We start from the raw sequence: 17,883 nt of genomic DNA on the forward strand, positions 1-17,883 counted from the left end.
ACAATAGCGGAAGGAAATTGCTTATTGTATTGCTTCTTGCTATATGAAAAATGGTGATAGTTGCTTAAATACCAAAATGAGGATAAGACATTTACAGAATTCCCATATTGTTTACAGAAACAGCTGTTACACGTCTACACCTGGCTCACGTGACCCTTTTGCAGTGAAATTACCAGCTTTTCTCTTCCTTCTGCCACTTAGGAAATGAACAGTTTTATCCTTTAGTGGAATTGTAGTATAGACCTGTTTTTGTGAAGGAACGGAGCAACTCACCCGTAGTTTTTTTTTTTTTTGTTTCATTCCCACAAACATCAGTCCTACCTTTCAGTTTTCCTTAGATGTAGTGGGGCTTCATGGCAAATTAAAGGTTAAATTAGTAAAGTCAGAGTGGCTAACATCTTATATTCAAAATGCACCCTGTAGAGAAATCGTAGTTGTGAAAATATTTAAATTAGAAGTAAAGTAACATACATCATAAATAAAAGTGAATACACATAGATTTATTCCTCATGTTCTGTTCCTTCCCTCAGCATGTGTCATATAAAAACCTTTATGAGCAAATAAAAATCTGGTTAAGACTGCTTTGATAAAAATGCATTTTTAAAAGAGTAAATAGTAGGAGACCATTTATGTAAACATTTGACCATAGGTATACAAAAATAGCATTAAGTTAGGAAATGTAATGCTGAAGTTCACATCTGTTGAAGACTTGCATGTATGTAACTACATGGCATGCTTTCTGTATGTCAGCAGTTTTACAAGATATGTTTAGGATCTATCTAAAGCGTAATACCTATGCTTTGCACTTTTAAATTTACCAGGTACTCTTTAGGTTAGCTGAAATCCATCTGGACTGCAGGTGTACTACCTGATCTATAGTATACTATATACTATAGTAAAGTGATATGATATAAAGTCAGCTCAAAAGATTGCATATATGTCTGCCTGGTAAGCTTGAAAATATCTCTGTAGAAGCCTGACAGACAAAGAGACAAAACATTTGACCTGAACATGTGTTTCCAGGGAATAAGGTGTGTGCTTTGTTTGTTTGTTTTCTATACATTAACATTAAAGGAAGGTTGTAGTGAGCAATGGTGGGATTTTGCTCACCTGATAACTGCTTAAAATTTTAGCATGTGATCTCAGCAAATGTTCTACGATTCTTTTGTATTTGAAGGAGGAAGAGAGCTACTCACCAGCTAGGAAAAATAAATCTGATTTTCAGAAAGATTTCTCTGTTCAGGTGGACAAAACCCTCCTGGTGTTTTTATTTAATACTGTCATTAGTAGCCAAGATGACTAGACTTAATTAATAGTGATTAGTTACTAATTGTGGTGGTGCAAACTCAATGAAATAAAAATTCATGAGAGCTTTATGCAGTTTTAATATTGCAGGAGTGTTGCAATGTTATTTACTAGAGGACTTTTAAGTTGTGAAATTCTATGAATTTGCACTAAAGCAGACCTTCTGACAACTTCTGACTTTGATTTCCTCAGCATATTGGGCACTACTTTTTCTTATGAATCATTCCTTCTGCGTGTACATATGTATATTAGAAAAATGCAATATTTAATCAATGATTTATTAATAAGTTTCACATTTTAATTACGTATATATAGGTATGCGTATAAAATCAGTGTATTTTTCACATACTCAGGAATTTTTATTCACAAGTAATTTCAATAAGCTGTGGATATGAACGTGATTATGACTTCAGAAGTCAATTTTGGAAATGTTAAGATGGGATTTAATGGCTTCATTGTGGGTTTTTTGTTTTTTTTTTTTTCTCCACTCATCTGCACTAATAAAGATATTCTCTTTAAGAAATGTATGCAAGGTCTGACCCTCCATATGTTAGTCCACAGATAAAATTATCTCCCCTGGGATCTTCACTGGAATAACCTTCTTTGAGGCTGTTGTGAAACAAATAATAGCGTGTACTCTCCTTTTAATTTTTTCTTTGTTGGAAAATAAAGGATGAATTCTGCATTGTTTATTTTGGTCTCAGACTTGTTGATTGCTGAGTGTGATATTGTGAAGAATGTGTTTGCGTGGCTAACTTGCAGTTAGCTCATTGTGACCTGCTGTACTTCTACTAGTATTTGACCTCAATAAGACTAACTTACATGTGTCTGTGTGAGATGTGATGTGATTGTTCCCAGTCTGCTTGCTGTCAAGGATAAAACCATTCACAAGTTCTATAACATGAATATTTGTATCTAATGTTTTACAAATGAGATACTCTTGAGCTTTGTGGTATGGGACTGCACTAAAACATTACTAATGTATATAAAACCAAATGTCTGCAAATATGCTTCATTCTGAGCATTATTGGTATAGACTGAAGCATTATGGATTCCATCTATATTTCAAAAAGCAGGTTAGAAAAAATGGAAGATTTTTTTGTGTGCACAGAAATAAGATATTTTAATGACCGAGAACTTTGGATATAAAGGATGAAAAGTTCAGGTAAATCTAGATATAAAGAATAGGAAATCCCCAAATATTTGAAAAACAGCGTAGCTATTTATAAGGGCAACTTGCATTGTTGCACCTATTTGGAGAAGTTGGAAAAAACCTGTTGAAGAAAAATAGCGCATACTTCTAGACATTGTCAGTTCCTGCTGACATTGCCGATGAATCTGTTGTGTTAGATCCATAATTATATGCAGATAAAGGATTTTTTTTCTGTCCAGTCTTAGCCTTTATGTTGTTTTTCTTTGTTTCTCTGTATTGAAGAAGGCTCTTACAGTGATCCGTATGGATTTATCTTTAATCTCATGCATGGTTTTGCTTAATTAGAAAATAAATGATACGAAGTACAGACACTTTATTTTTGTTTTCAGATTTTGTTATTGACATTTAGACTTCATGTTTCTTATCTTAAAACATAATTTTCTTTCTGAAAACATGGCACTTTTAGAGTTCACATCTGTTCAGTGATACAGCATAGTAAATTAATCCATTATTACAACACTTTTTCATTTTCTTATTTAGTTGTTCTGAAATGAGTATTTTACCACTGTTTATAAGGCAGTAGTGTTCTTTATTCTGATTATAAGTCTGTATTTAATTACTTTCTAAACCAAATTAGAGAAATGTCATCCTAGTATCATGGCCATAGAGATTATTACTATTTATTATTAATACTGTGTTTTCTTCAACAAATTAATATTTCATTATTAATATTCCTCATAAATAATTTGTATCTTTTATATCATTAATGACATTGGACAAATATGCTTATGGTTGATTGCAAATGTGCTACTGTGCAAATGTCAGTGAGATAGAGTTTACTTTATTACATATTATATAGCTTTTAATTAAGCAATAAAAGATGACATCCAAAATAATTACTTACTGTTTCCTTGTTGAAGAATACAAAGCTAAAGCCAATACTAACATAAAGACAACAGGAAAAATAAAGCTGATACTTTGCTCCCTAGCCTAGAATAACCTCAAATACTTGAAAATATTTGTATTAGCAATATTCACATAATATTAATGAATATTAATCAAAGATAAGCTGGTATGCAGAGCTGGTATGCAAAGCTAGTTTTCTAGGTTTCAATATTTAAGAACCATGTGCCGTACCTTGATAACCACTCTTATCTTACAGTGTAACTTACAGCACTGAAGTACACAGAAGCATCTAGTTCTCAGGTAAAATAAATAAAATAATAACTACTATTTGAGAAATACTTACTTCCTATAACAGTAATTAAGTTTCTATAATGAGTACTTCCAAGATCCTCCCTTGCTCAGTAGCTTCCAAATATATTTCTGGAGATGTAAAATGTAAATAAATATAAATATACTGTAATGTATATTAATATAATATAAATGTAAATGAAATCTCCTTTTTTTAGACATTAAATTCCTCTGGAGTGGAAGTTCCCCATCATCCACATACCTACAGTGACTTGGCCTGAGATGTGGGGTATTAAGCTTCTTTTCTTGCTGTGAACCCAAAGAACTGAATGGGAACATGCCTAAGTGAAGTGCAATGTCCTGAACTTGGAGAGGAATAACCCTGTGCAGCACATTGTACTGGGTGCTTACTGACTGGAAGGCTATGTTGTAGAAAAGGAGCTAGAATCCTGGTAGACAACAAATGGAATCTTGTCCAGCAATATGCCTTTAGGGCAATTATAGTCTTCAGAGTCCTGGGCTGCATTAGAAAGAGCACTGCCGGCAAGTCAAGGGAATTGATTCTTGTCTCTACCTGAAATGGATAGGAAAATGTCAGGAACACTGCATATAGTTCTAGGCTCCCAGTACAAGGTAGATATGGACATATGGGTTGGTAGTCCAGTGAAGGGCCACCAATGTAATAAGACAGTGGGAGCATATAACGTAGGAGGGAAGACTGAGTGAATTTGGGTTGACTAGTCTCAAGGAGAGAAGGTTAACAGATATTCTTGCTGCCTACAGCCACCAAAAGGGTGAAGTGATGAAATAAGTGTTTTTAAAATATGTATTTTAATTATTCCTTTTTTGGGATAATCTCTTGCTTCCATGTTTTTAGGACTTGGGAAGCAGATAATTTTTCAAGATACAGAATAGGTGCATCTCTTCTATATGTAATTATTTTTCATTCTTATGCCATCCTTAGACAAGAAAGTAGTTTGAGAAAGGCAAGGAGCGGGTGCAAGAGCGGGGAGCTCCCCACGTTGGACTTTGCAGTACATATGTTTCTGTACTGGTTGAAATCTAAGCTTTCTTTTCATGAACTATTAATGTCTCTTCATTCTGATCAGGGATATCAATGTAGTGAGGAAAATGAACTGGGCATAGATATGGTAACTGAATTTGTACCATTACTATTGATCAGTCTTTCTATTTAATTGATCCAACTTTAAGAACGGATAACCTTGCAACATGTCCAATGTCAACCCAACCCAATAAATTAGAATTCTGTAGTTTCCTGCTGTTAGTTTTGGGCTCATGACTACTTCTACAGTTTTGCCAATATCTAAGAACAGACAGTGTTCTGTCTTTGAACTACTGTGTAGCTGTACAGTATATTTCATTTGTCAGTTCCATTTTTTTATTAGTGGATCTTTTGGAACACTGAGTGGCTGTGTAATGTGCTGTGGGACTAATTCTCCATGTTCTCCTCTGGTATGTTAAATTCTTCAGTGGAGTGTGATTACTTGCTGAACTATAATAGCAATTGTTCCATCTGCCTCAATTTCTTTCTAGTTTTAAGCCTCCTTCCCCTTAGCTTTCTTCCCTTTCTCTACTTTCCATGTCCTCAGGCAGGTCACTTGCCCTCTCCTGCTAACGCTTCTCTGTTTGTAAAATGGGAGTAATCAGAGTTGTTGGAAAGATTAATTAGTGAATTAATATTTGTAAAGTACTTGAAAGATGAGAAGCGCTAGATAAAGGCTAAGTAGCATAATTACTATTCTCAGAAGTACCCTCATGAATAGGAGAAAAAAAAAAAAGATACAAGGTTTCTGCAAATTCTGATTAATGATCAGTATAGATGGTTCTGAAGATAGCTGAACACAGGCTAGATGGCTGCACTTGTAAAGAGACAAATTAACATGAATCAATACTTAGCATTAATTTAAGATGCAATGCACTTAGGAGTTTACATTTCTTGTATGTTGTTTTTAACATACACTGTTAGTACTGCACGTTTTCACATTGATCACAAAACACAAAGTGTAATGATTAGAGAAAGTGCAATTTTGTGAAGTTAAGGGATCAAGCCTATACCTGTTGCCTTTCACATTTTCGGCTGTGCTTCTGTATATTTGAAGGTCTTTCAAACATGCTACTTATTACAAATGCAAACAAGACTGAGAAAGTAATTGAGAATAAATATTTTAAAGTAATATCCTACAGTCTCAGCATTGTATTGTGATTATAATGCTTTCTCCTCCCCTTTTTCCCTGCCAAAAGGGAGGTAATTTCCCAGTGCTATAATTAAATCATCTTTTATTCCTCTATACTCAGAAAAAGGAGAAAGAGAAGCTAATGACCCCAAATGAACAGGATCATGTAATGATAATTCCTGTCCAGAGAAGATATAGTATTAACCTGAAGACATTTTTGATTTTTATAAATCATGTCTTCTGTGACTACAGAATTCTATTAAGTTTAACCAGACAAACCATATTACTTAGCCAACTATCTTAAACCATATTATCTTAAAAGGAGATAAAGAGTGATTGTGTGTTGTGGAAGCATGTTCCCAATGTTTCCCAGTGTTTCCACAACAAGCCCATAAAAAAACTCTATTCCAGTATGTTCTGAATCGGGAATTGGAAAGATGGTGGTACTTTATTCCTTCTGTGGGAGGTGATTCTGAGGATGTGTTGTCGGACCATTGTTTCTTCTTCCCATGCTGAAAAGGTTGCAGCTGAGATGGATTTTGCTTGGGCTGCCCAAGAGAAGATGCTCATTGTTTTCTCTGCTTTTCTCCTCACTTCAATTTCCCAGTGCCTAAAACTCAATTTCATGTCATGGTCTGATTCTGTGTCTTTTAAAATGCTGATATTCATAGGTCCCATTGGAAATAATGATTACAGGATGAAACAGTTAAGAAGACAGTTTTGTATTATTGCCTTTTCATTCTTTTATGTCTACTAAGCATCTGAGGGAAAGCTTTGGAAACCTAGCAATCACGTAGGCCCACGTGACTGATATTTCTGTAGTGTGGGATAGGATCAAAAAGAAGCTGATGAAGATTAACGTGCACCTGCAGAATGGAGTGATTTTATTCAGAACTCTTACAGACTATAGATAAGCAAACTTACAATATGTAGTGTACTGTCTAATGGGAGGGGATAGGAAAGTACTGAAAGGGAACTTGTAAAAAAGGAGAATAACTTTTTACATGGCCTGATAGTGATAGGACTAGGGGGAATGGTTTTAAACTAAAAGGGGAGAGATTCAGATTGGATATTAGAAGAATTTTTTTTACTCAGAAAGTGGTGAGGCACTGGCACAGGCTACCCAGAGAACCTGTGGATGCCCCATCCCTGGAGGCATTCAAGGCTGAATTAGATGGGGCCCTGGGCAGCCTGATCTGGTGAGTGGCAATCCTGCTTATGGTAGGAGTTTTGAAACTGGATTATCTTTACAGTTCCTTTCAATCCAAGCTGATCTGTGGTTCTAGGATTCTAGGATAGTCTTATCTCACAATATGAAGTAACAGTCACAGAGGTATGCAGTCGTCTTCTCTCTTATTTGTCATAGTGTTTTTGAAAGAATGTGTGATTCTGTGATGTGTTCAGTGCAAAGAAAATTTTGCAGTTAGGGCCTGTAAAACAGTGTCAGTGTGCCTGTGTACTATAATGAAATCTCAGTATCTGGAAAATAAGACCTGTATTTACTTCACACAATTCAGGTTTTTTTAGATCATGAAAGCCACTTACTACCCACTTGGATGTAGTACGATGCTTCTGGGATAATGACCTTGCCATCTTGTGATTCTGTGATTAGGCCCATGGACAAGGCTACGTTACTTACATTGTGGAGCCTTTCAGGAAATGCAAACCAAGTTCTATTCTGTTGAGAAAACAGGTACAAGGAACTGCCTTACCCTTATGTCAACTTGGCACGGTGTAGCTTGTGTACTCTCTTAGGAGAGGGCAGACTAAGTGCTAACTAGCATTGCCACAGATGAAGCGAGGAGTGCTGGCATTAAATGAGAGTTGGTCTTGCTGATCATAGTTCACATCAGGCTATTTTTCTCAGGATATGGCATCAAAAGGATATTGCAGGTACTCTTACAGCATAGCTCAACCTTATTCCCTATTTACTATGTAGAGAAGTTATCCTGACAAGAGGCCAATGTTTGTTATGTGAGACAAAGCTTGCTTCTGAGCAAGAAAAATAAGAGAGAACCAGGAATAAAAAAACTTTCCTGGAATGCTTCTTTACAGCATTTCCAACTTCTTCTGAACAGCAGTTGAGTGTGATGCTAAAAGTGATTCTAACAGCACTTCTTTGCCTTATCTATGTAAGAATTTTTTATATGGATATGGAAAAAAATGGAGCTGTTGTTCTTTCTCTATCTTCTCCTTCTAACACTGTCAGAAAATATATAGGAAGGAAGAATGCTAAAAGAGGGGAAAAAATATATAAGAAAAGCCTCTGGTACTGGAATTGTGTAGGGAAAAACACAAATATGGAATGGAAAACGATCATATTAACGTAAGAAGCAGGAGAACAAGTACATTAGAATAGCTTAGAGAAAAAAAAAATGCTTCTAAATAATAGTAATAAAAAAGAGAAAGTTACATGCTATGACTGAAATGAGCAGATTGAAAAAGAGAAGAGAGGGATCATATTAGGAAAAGCTGTCCAGTGTAAAATGCTTTTCCAGAAACCAACCATGTTTGGACAATCTCAGGCAAAGGTGTTGTTTTCTCCTCTTACAAACTGATTTTTTCTGGCTATTCTAAAGCCCTGTGGTACCCTTGGAAAAAAAAAAAAAAAGAAAGAAAAAGGACTGATATGATGGTTTATGACTCTGAAAATGTGGTTCTTAAAGTGTGTTAGATTTATAGTATTAGTCTGAGTAAGTAGCAGAACTGGCTTCAGCCATAAAAATGCCAGTGAGAATCCCAAGACTAAATTGCAGTTCAGTTTTGTCCCTTTCAAGGGAACAAGCAACCTCTCCTTGTTCAGACAGATGAGAGCATAGAGTCTAATGGATAGATATAAGATATTTATGTGATTGCAGGCAGTATATTGCATTGTTGCACAGTTTCTGCACTAGCATCTCCCATCCCTGCATGCTTAAAGCACATAGATGGCAAAAGGGACTGAGTAGACAGATTTTACTGGGAAGTTGTAAGTTGCTGCTGTGACAGGTCATGCCACAAATCACTGTTCCCTTCACCTGAACAAAAAGGATGTGAGGGAGGAATTGTACTACAGGAAGAATGTCTCCGAGTCATTTGGTCTCCCACGCTGCTCCTGTGGTACAACTTGCAGGATGTTCCTGTTTTTGCTGTTTTGTGTTAAGGAGGTATATAGCCGCCAGCAAACGGAGACCCAGACTGAAACTGTATGTCATGCTCTGCTGCAAAACCATGCCCTTGGTTACCGTTGTGTAACTTGTTTTCAGTAGAAACGTATAGGTGTACTGTTGACAGAAATTTTCAGCAAAGGTTGACTTCAGCTGTAAAATTTCCCCTGTCCCATTTTAGTAGTCTTGAGGATCTCAGTACATACAGAAAGATACTCCAAACAAACTGCGCAGAGTTTGGGTTTCACAGTTTAACAAAATGACTCAAATCTGTACTGTGTCCAAGCAACGTGTTCAAACAGTTGCAAATTTTCTTTTTTTCTTTATAATTGGTGATGACCAGATTTCACCTTGGTGCTTGACATTAATCCCCCACTGATACAAAGTATATTTTTCTCATGGAATAGTAGAACTGAAAAAGAGTCATAATTATAATAATGCAGTTCATTTAGAAAGTTGCGTTATTTGGGTAAGGATTAATTCTAGATCATATAAGAAAGATACAAGTTTCTTCTTTTGTTCACTGTTTTATCCTTTGTTCCTATCTTATCTCACAAAGTCTGACCTAAAAAAAAAAATGGCACACAGCACAGACTTAAAGGTAAGGTTTATGATTATTACTTTCCAACCAAGAGATTTTCTGCATTTACTAATCCTGTATATTTTCCTTTCCTTCTGCTCTAAATTTCTATTTTTACCACCTTAATGTTTGAGTTTTTTTGGTTTTTGTTTTTAATTTTACCTCATCGGTACCTCTTTTTTTGTGGCCTTTCGATTTCCCATCTTCTATCTTTATTTTTCTTTTCAGCAAATTTGAATGAATCCTTAAAAACATGTTCTTCTATGCTTTCTTTGGTTCATAGGACTGTTTACCTTCTCTTCCCACAAGTTCTCTATTTTTATGTGAAACGGTGTCCTTGACTACCTTTTAGAAGTGAGGTGTATCAATTTAGGTACTAACATTCCCACTATCATTACATTTCCAGAACTTTTCTATTGTTGGTTTAGGAGCCTCCAAAACTTGCATTTTTTTCTTCATGCATTTTGTGACCCTCTGCTTAAATTCAGAGATCTTTGTGCATCCTGAATATCTCCAACGTTGTAGCAGTGCCTCCAAGGAAGTAGAGAGCACCAATATTTAAATGTGTCAGTCTACCACTGTCACTTAATAGAAGTGTACAATGAAGCTCAAATTCTACATTGCATAACATAATTGGAAATGTCTTAGAGCAATATGTTGTACTACTTTTCTTATCTTTGGAAGTTTGGCCTAAGTAAAAAGAACAATACTGATTACTCTGGCTAAACTGGAAGTGAGAGCAGTGGTCAAATAAGGACAAGAGCACTTCAGAGATGTCTGAGCCACTAGAGCTACCAGAAGGAAAAGCCTGAGAAAGTGAGCAGTTTTGTAGTGAGTATAGCTAGGATTCAGCTACTTCCTTCCACCCAGATAACATGTTTATGTTGTATATGAATGACAATATGTATATGAATGTATATGAATATACATATGTATATGTATATGAAACTATCTTTAACATCAACAGTAAGTTTAACAAGGTGCTAAAGTAAAGTCCTGAACGTCCAAAGTCTTTGCTAGATGCAGTTAAGCTTACTATATTGTCTGTAACTCTCTTTGGCCAGAAGGTTTGGGGGAAAAAAAAAGAGAGCCATATCAACAATAGATTAGTGAATGATATTGCAGAAAGGTGATATTTGGACTCTGGTATAATATTAATTGATGACAAGATGTATTGCTTTTACTCGAGACCTCACTACTTTATAAATCTGCGCAGTTCCACTTAAATCAGTGCAGCTGTACTGATGAAAATTTGAAATTGAATCTGCTCAGTTTTTGCTTTTGAAATTAATGAGAATGAGAGTAAAATTCCAGTGTTAAAATGCATGGCGATTGTCAGGTACTACTGAGAGTTATCTGGTCTTGTTGCCCCTAGCCACAATGGAAAAAAATGATTGCCAAAACGTGGAAGATATGCTGGTTATGAAAGTTCAAATGGCACACTGCAAAGCGTTTTTAATCTCTTTGGGTGGTTTAGTGTGTGTATATATATACATACACACACACACACACATACGTCTGAAGAGGTGAAAAGTAAGGGTGATTTTACTCTGTTTCTTACATAGTCTTTTATTCTCCTGCTTTTGCTGTTACTCTAGTGTATTCCCACACCTGTAGTTACTATCTTTCCATCAAAATGAAGTAGACAATACCACTTTTTCTTAATTACTTACTAAAAAGGAAGAAATTACTGAGAAATTAATGCTCTTAGTACATTTTTTTATATTTTTTCATATGGAAGATCTTTTCAATTTTAGAAAAAAAAATTCTGCATGGTGAAACTATTTGTATAGACACTACTGACTTCTAGTTCTTTTAGTTCCTGAACGTTAGCTGAGCTCAGAAAACTATATGTGTGATTTGGGTCAGCTGAGTACTTCTGAAAATATTAGCTTAGTGTTGACTATGACTATTCATACAAAGCAAAAGGCCATACAAATATATTAATAGTGATATATGTGAAGTATGGTGCTGCACCAGTTTTGACTCTAAACTGAAAATGGTGACATAGTAATAAAGAAACTTACACTGGAAAAGATTACTGATCATGTATTTTTGTTGGCACTCAGTTTATTCAAATGACTAATTTAGGAAATAAAGCTTTTTTTTTTTTTAAATCCTGTTAATCTGTTAAAATATACCCCGAAACATCTAAGTTTTTCTTTCAATGAAACAAATACCTAATAACCTTTGACAGTAAATATGCTATGGCTTGTGCAAGGACACCACAAAGTTCTTATAAACTTTACTACTAAATCATATTTTTTTTTTGCATGCTATCTTCACTTGTTCTTAAGGTAATAATTTTAATTCTTGATGAACAATAGTTATGAAAAAAGGAAATTTATTGCTATGTATACATTCTAAGTGCTGTTGTGACTTTAAAATCTTCTCACATGTATATTAACACTTTTCCACAATTATGTATGGCTTGTGGTAGTGAATTCAAAAGTTTAACTATAGATTTCACAGAAAATTATCCTTTTTTCTTTCTCTCTTTTTTTTTTTTTTTTTTTTTTTTTGCATCCACTGCTTTATTGTACTGTCACATTGTTTAAGAATTATGAGCCAGGAAGGTTGATTAATTTTTATTGTCTGTATAACTGTATTAGCCCGACTAAAGATTAAAGTAGTTCTTTTCTGATCGTTTTTGCTTCCTGATCTCAATAACCTTGGTCTGTTTATTCAGATGATTGTTAGGAACCAAAATAAAAATCTGAAGTTATATTTAGGATGGGGAGATGGACCTTGGACAAGCGATTTCCATTCTGTTATTTATATTGAAGAAAGATTTAAAGTGATTCAAATTATTGCTTCTTTTTGTCAACACTGAATTTAAAATGCTCATTTTTTTGCCCAATTGTCCAAGCAAAGAGTAAGTCCCAGTGACTTCTGCACAAACTTAAATCATGTTGTCTCTTCAAATTTTGTCACTTCATGCTTCAGTCACTTTTCTGGAAACGGTTTTCTCTTTCAGGCCTTTACGTGCAGTAAGAAGCAGTTGAGATAATTCATTTGCATATTATGAACTTCTGATTAATGTTGACTTTTGAACTGTAAAAAGATCATCAGAATAGTAGGTGAGAAGAAAATTATTGTAAGATTGGAATTATATTGTAAAACTGCTGAAGGAGCTTTGAAAAACGAGTAATAGGTATTCCTGACACTGACATCTACTAGGTTGTTTAACAAAATTGTGGAAGATTTCAGGGCTGATTAGAATTAAGATTAAATAGACAAAATAGTGAGACATCTGAAATTGAAAGCTTTCAGGCACAGAAGTTGTCTAGATGGTCTTAATAATGCCTTTTTCATATTTAACTTCCTTGATTGTATTTGAAATTATAAATAATACAGTGTGTGTCTGTGGATTAGCTGTTTCATAAGGGATGCCATGTCAGACCAAATAAGATTGTAAGTGTTGAGATGACTGGCTGCCCATTCTGCAGTACAAATTTCTGGATAAGGAAAGCAACCTTTTGTTCAGTGAGGGCTTGTAGCAGCAAATCACCTTAGTCTTGACACATGAAACCCATTTAGACAAGCTCAAGAATGTGATCACATTTCATATTAATACATGTAAAAGCCTCTTATTTGGTTAATTATTGTTTTGTTATTATTAGTCCCAGGTGAAATGGTAGTCTCCATGTGATAGAATTTCTGTAAATCATATTAAAAGATAATGTATATTCTAAAAAAAAATTGCTGTCTTTTTATCCACATTTTGCAGATGAGGAGCTTTTGACCAGTGATTATAGAGAGAGAGATTTACAGATGAGGATCATGAAAATCATTATCTGCCACCGCTAGGGCAGAAAAGTCAGTCTCTTCCTACTTACCACAGGGGGAATATGGAGCACTTAGCTTAGATTTATTGCTTGTTTCTCAGGAATTTTAGTTAGTGGTTTAGTGACAGCGGTTATGGTGACAAATAATCGCCTTGTGTATCTTGCTAAATAAATTTGAGGTTCAAACTTTTCTGGTTAACTCTGAGTGATCGGAGTCACATGATTTTGTTTTCTCCGTAATTATATTTCTGATGTGAATGCCTGCAGAAAGTAAATGTCATCCGTTTCTTCTGTCATTTGGTTAACAACTTCAAATCGCTTTTTTGACCACTCATCCTACAAAAATAAAATTATACTAATTTACTTGAGGGATGAATAAAAACAGACCCAACATAAATTTGATTAAGAATCTCAGTAGATGTTTGTAATTATTGTTGTTACAGCGTTCCTAGAGTATGATATGATAAAACTTTCATTGCTAGTATAGGTTCCAAATCTTATCATATAGTTGATATCATGATGCAATTTTATCCATTTGCCATTGGTGTGTCAGACCTCCATGACTAAATATGGTATCACGTGAACTCTTCTCTATAAATACTATTCACAAACAAATATTTCCATGGATAAATCTGGGCAGAAAATTGAGACAGCTGGCTAGTGTTGTAATTGTTGTCAAAGAAGCAAAAGGAAGCAGATGAGGATAGTCCTAAAAGTTGGCATACTTTGGCTGGACTTACTGGAGCACATCAGCCTGAAACTTAGCATACAAAGGTGTAGTTTCTGTAATATCTTAGAAGCAAAACTCAGTAGAAAATACACCTCAGTCTTCTTTCATGCTATTTTTTTTCCATTCAAATTTGAGCTGTTATCTTTAATATTATTTATATCAGTACAAGTGAAAGGCAAATTATATCCGTTAAATGCATTTCTTGTGGGTTTGTTTTTTCTTCTACTGAAAGCGTTGAGAACTTCTATTTATATGCTTTGCTACTGATTTTATCTCTGTCTTTAAGAGTCTTTTCTGTAATTAATTGGCATTCTTTCTCTACATTTTATTTAAATTGATACGAGTACTTCTTAAATAATCCCAGCCTGTTTGGGTTTTGTTGTTCTTTTCTTTTTCTTTTCATGGTGATTGATTGCCATCTGGGGGCTAACCTGAACCCACCATGCTAATTTCACTTACTATAACCATTTACTGCTATTGTCCCCAGGGTCTGGAGCCACTTTATCTCTCAGCTTACAGAACATCTCATACAGCTAGCCTTGTGTTAGGAAACAGCTACATCAGCTTCTAATTAGTCAGCACACACTATGTGGTATGCTGGTGCACCTTGAAAAGCAGCATGCAAAAGCGCATTTGTTTAAGTCCTCAGATGGTTAACATTGTGCATAACCTCCTCACAAATTACAGCCTCAGCTGTAGCACATCCATTAGTCTGGAAGAATGAAGATTCCCAAGTGGCCTTGGTGCCTTTCCCAATTCCCCTGCGACCCACCAATCCTCTCAGTGCTTTCTCTGCGTGTAGGGAGTGTTCGGAGCTAATCAGGTCAATGATCATCTCTCGGCTCAGGGGACATGACAGGAGCCTATCACGGCAGTTACGCGATCTCCCAGACCCGAGCACGCTTGCTGAGAATCTCATGTGAAGAAACATAGCCTTGGTGCTTCTTCTTTCACTCCCTAGGAACCTCCGAGGATTTCAGCTCATCTTTCTCTCTCTCTCCTTTAGACAGTGAAGAGTTCAACACAAACGAAAACCAGGCAGAGCAGCATGCAGCTACCCGGAGTGTGTTGATTGAAACTTAGATTACCCCCAGATCACTGTTGATTTGACTGATGCACCAGCTTTACCAGAGAAAAGATTTCAATTAAGGTAAGTGCTGCTTTATCTGGCTGACTGCATCATGCTGAATTTCTGCATTGAAAGTTCAAACTGAGTAAACTGACAGTCTGCACTGCAGCAAGGAGCCCGTGTTGTGTGTCACAAGAGGGCTCGGGCAAAGGCAAGTGTCCCAGCATGGGACCTGTGTCTGGAGAGATGCTGGTTTTGTGCAGCTCCTTGTGAATGGCTGCAGTTATTTCTGATTCAGTGACTTTTGGAAGCTTGACAATATGGTAGAGATGTGCAGGGGTGTGCGAGGAGGGGAGGAAAAGCAAGCACACTTTCCCCCTTTGTGCTTAATACATTTATTTCAGGAAGGACAGCAGCTGGAAAGCAGAAGTATATTATGATAAAACTTGATTCTGAATAAGGAGCTTTTGTTCTTTTGCAAGCAGAAACTTGTAGATGAAAGGCTTCAAAGTTCCATGATGTTTAAACAAGACAGAAAGAGATTTTTGAAATGTGAGTTGAGAATATGCATGCAGCTTTCCAGTTTACTGCTGGACCGAGGGCTGTGACTCATGTGCGGCTGATGCACTCAGCAGCTCGTGGGGTTTGGATAGTTCCTTCTGTGGGATTAGCAGTCGTCTGAGGGGAGAAGTGTGAGTGGGGGTGCTGCTTCAGTGTGAGTGGTCAGAGAATGAAACTGTTTGCTGCTGTGGGGGATAATGTGTTTGATTGAAGAGGAAGGAGTACTTTTCATGGAGTGATAGAAAGAATGTGGCATATCAAAAGAAATAGTCTGATGATTGAAGATCTTTGCTGAGGGGAAAAAAAAAAAAAGTAGATGAGAGAGACTGTCTTGAAAGATTAAATGATTAATAAGAAAAAGTCAAGGATGCTTATGCAGCCTGGTATATCTGTCTGATGCACCCTGAAATGTCCACAGTGAATTGAAGCTGATAGTCTCAGTCAAGTGTACATTTTATATTTGTTCTGTCTGGGGACATAACTGCAGTACTGGTAAACAGCCCAAACTTTTTAATACTGTGAGAGTCAAAATTAAGATTTGTTGTATTAAACATTTTAGTGTTCTTTCTGTCATTCCCAAAAAAATTACACAGTTTTAGAAATCTGACATAATAGGGAGAAAAGATCGATGGAAAGTTAATCGGCTTCAAATCTTGCTGTCTGAAACAGATTTGTAACTCTGGGCAGTTTGTAAAAGTGTGAGCTAATTGCACAGCTTTTCTTCAGCCAGCATAGTTTACTGCCATTAAATATTTGTATCATTGGTCATCTTCCAGTGTTGGTAATATAGTTCATAACACTGAGAGATAACTACTCAATTAGGAGATTTCTTTAAAATCCAAAAATATCTCCCATGCCCTTGATCCGCTCTTTCTCCTCCCTCCCTCTCCCCAGAAAAGGACAATTCAGGGAAATGTTGGTTACCAGCAGGTTTGTTATTTATGCCGCTAAATTTTGCAGTGAGAAATACCAAGTTCTCTTTCGCATCAAAAAGTATAAGCATATGTGAAAATGACCTGAGGTTTTTAGAGAGTGTATTTGGAATAGTGACAGATTTAACTGTGTGATCATATATTCTCTTTCTGGAAAATAATTACTGTAAGTTTTGTTTGTTATAATGATGACTCAATGAATCCATTGTTTTCTTGGAAAAGATGTTAGCTTTGGGAGCAGCTACAAGCACCAGTTCTCATCTTGGTGTTGCACGTGGCTCACTTCATTTTGCATGTTGCATGAATGTGACATTTACTAAGTTTCATGCTGCTTCCACTCAGAGACACAAGTCTTGACCAGGCTAGAAATTTGAATGCACAAATCAGCTTCCATTATACCTTGTCTTTTTCAGTTATTCATTCATGAATGATCAGTGGCTTCCCAGAATAAATTAGTATTTGTTAATATACATCAGAATATTCATTAGAAAGAAAATCAAAAGACAATAGCTGAGTACACTGCAAGGAAAAAATGATAATGTAAACAATTCCTATGTAGCTGCAGACTTCTAGATTATGCACAAATAGCAGCAGCTTCCATTACAGTCTTTCTCAGGTACAGCCTATAAACAATTTGACATGATGGCTTTGTTCCCCTTTTGTCTCACAAAGCTGTTGCTGTAAGTAAATTATAAATAAATCACACTTTCATGGTATTGTGTCTGTGGGTTTCTAAACAAGACTTACAAATGCACTTACATCCCTATTATTATTTTAAAAGATCAGATATTCTAATCTGCTTCTAAGTGAAGAGCACTTACTTTGAAGTGTACTAGCCTCAGAGATTTTATTAGATGACAGTTCACCAAAGATTGGTAAATGCTGCTTTTTCTCATGTTTTGTTAGACCAGCCAATAATGTTACAGTTATTTTCTGACCTCTTCCATTAGTGGACTGTTGACTTCTTCATATGCAGTGACTGTATAGAAGTGACCTCAGCAACGTGTGGAATATAATTTCTCATTAAACAAATGATTTGGAGGATCTGACTCACTAAAGCTTTTCAGGTTTGGTAAACATAGAAGCATGGGTTACATAGGAAAGCACTGGCATAGACATCAATATAGCGTTGTTTTCATCTCTCTTGGACTCTGTCTTTATACTCCAAGGCCATATAAAATAGTATTAAATATAAAAATACACATATGGGGAGGTTAGGTTTTCTGGTTT

General features: G+C 35.8%; 1 protein-coding gene across 1 annotated transcript in view; it reads left to right on the forward strand.

Annotated features, from left to right (window-relative positions):
- The window catches only part of CDH12 (cadherin 12), a 294,089-nt gene that overhangs the window by 63,329 nt on the left and 212,877 nt on the right, over positions 1 to 17,883 (forward strand). The window contains exon 2 of the mRNA XM_031589241.2: positions 15,098 to 15,241. The gene's annotated coding sequence lies outside the window, so the exon portion shown is untranslated. The remainder of the gene's footprint in view (positions 1 to 15,097; positions 15,242 to 17,883) is intronic.

Source organism: Phasianus colchicus, chromosome 3 (assembly GCF_987193195.1).
Source record: "Phasianus colchicus chromosome 3, bPhaCol1.hap1.1, whole genome shotgun sequence".
Lineage (NCBI taxonomy): Eukaryota > Metazoa > Chordata > Aves > Galliformes > Phasianidae > Phasianus > Phasianus colchicus.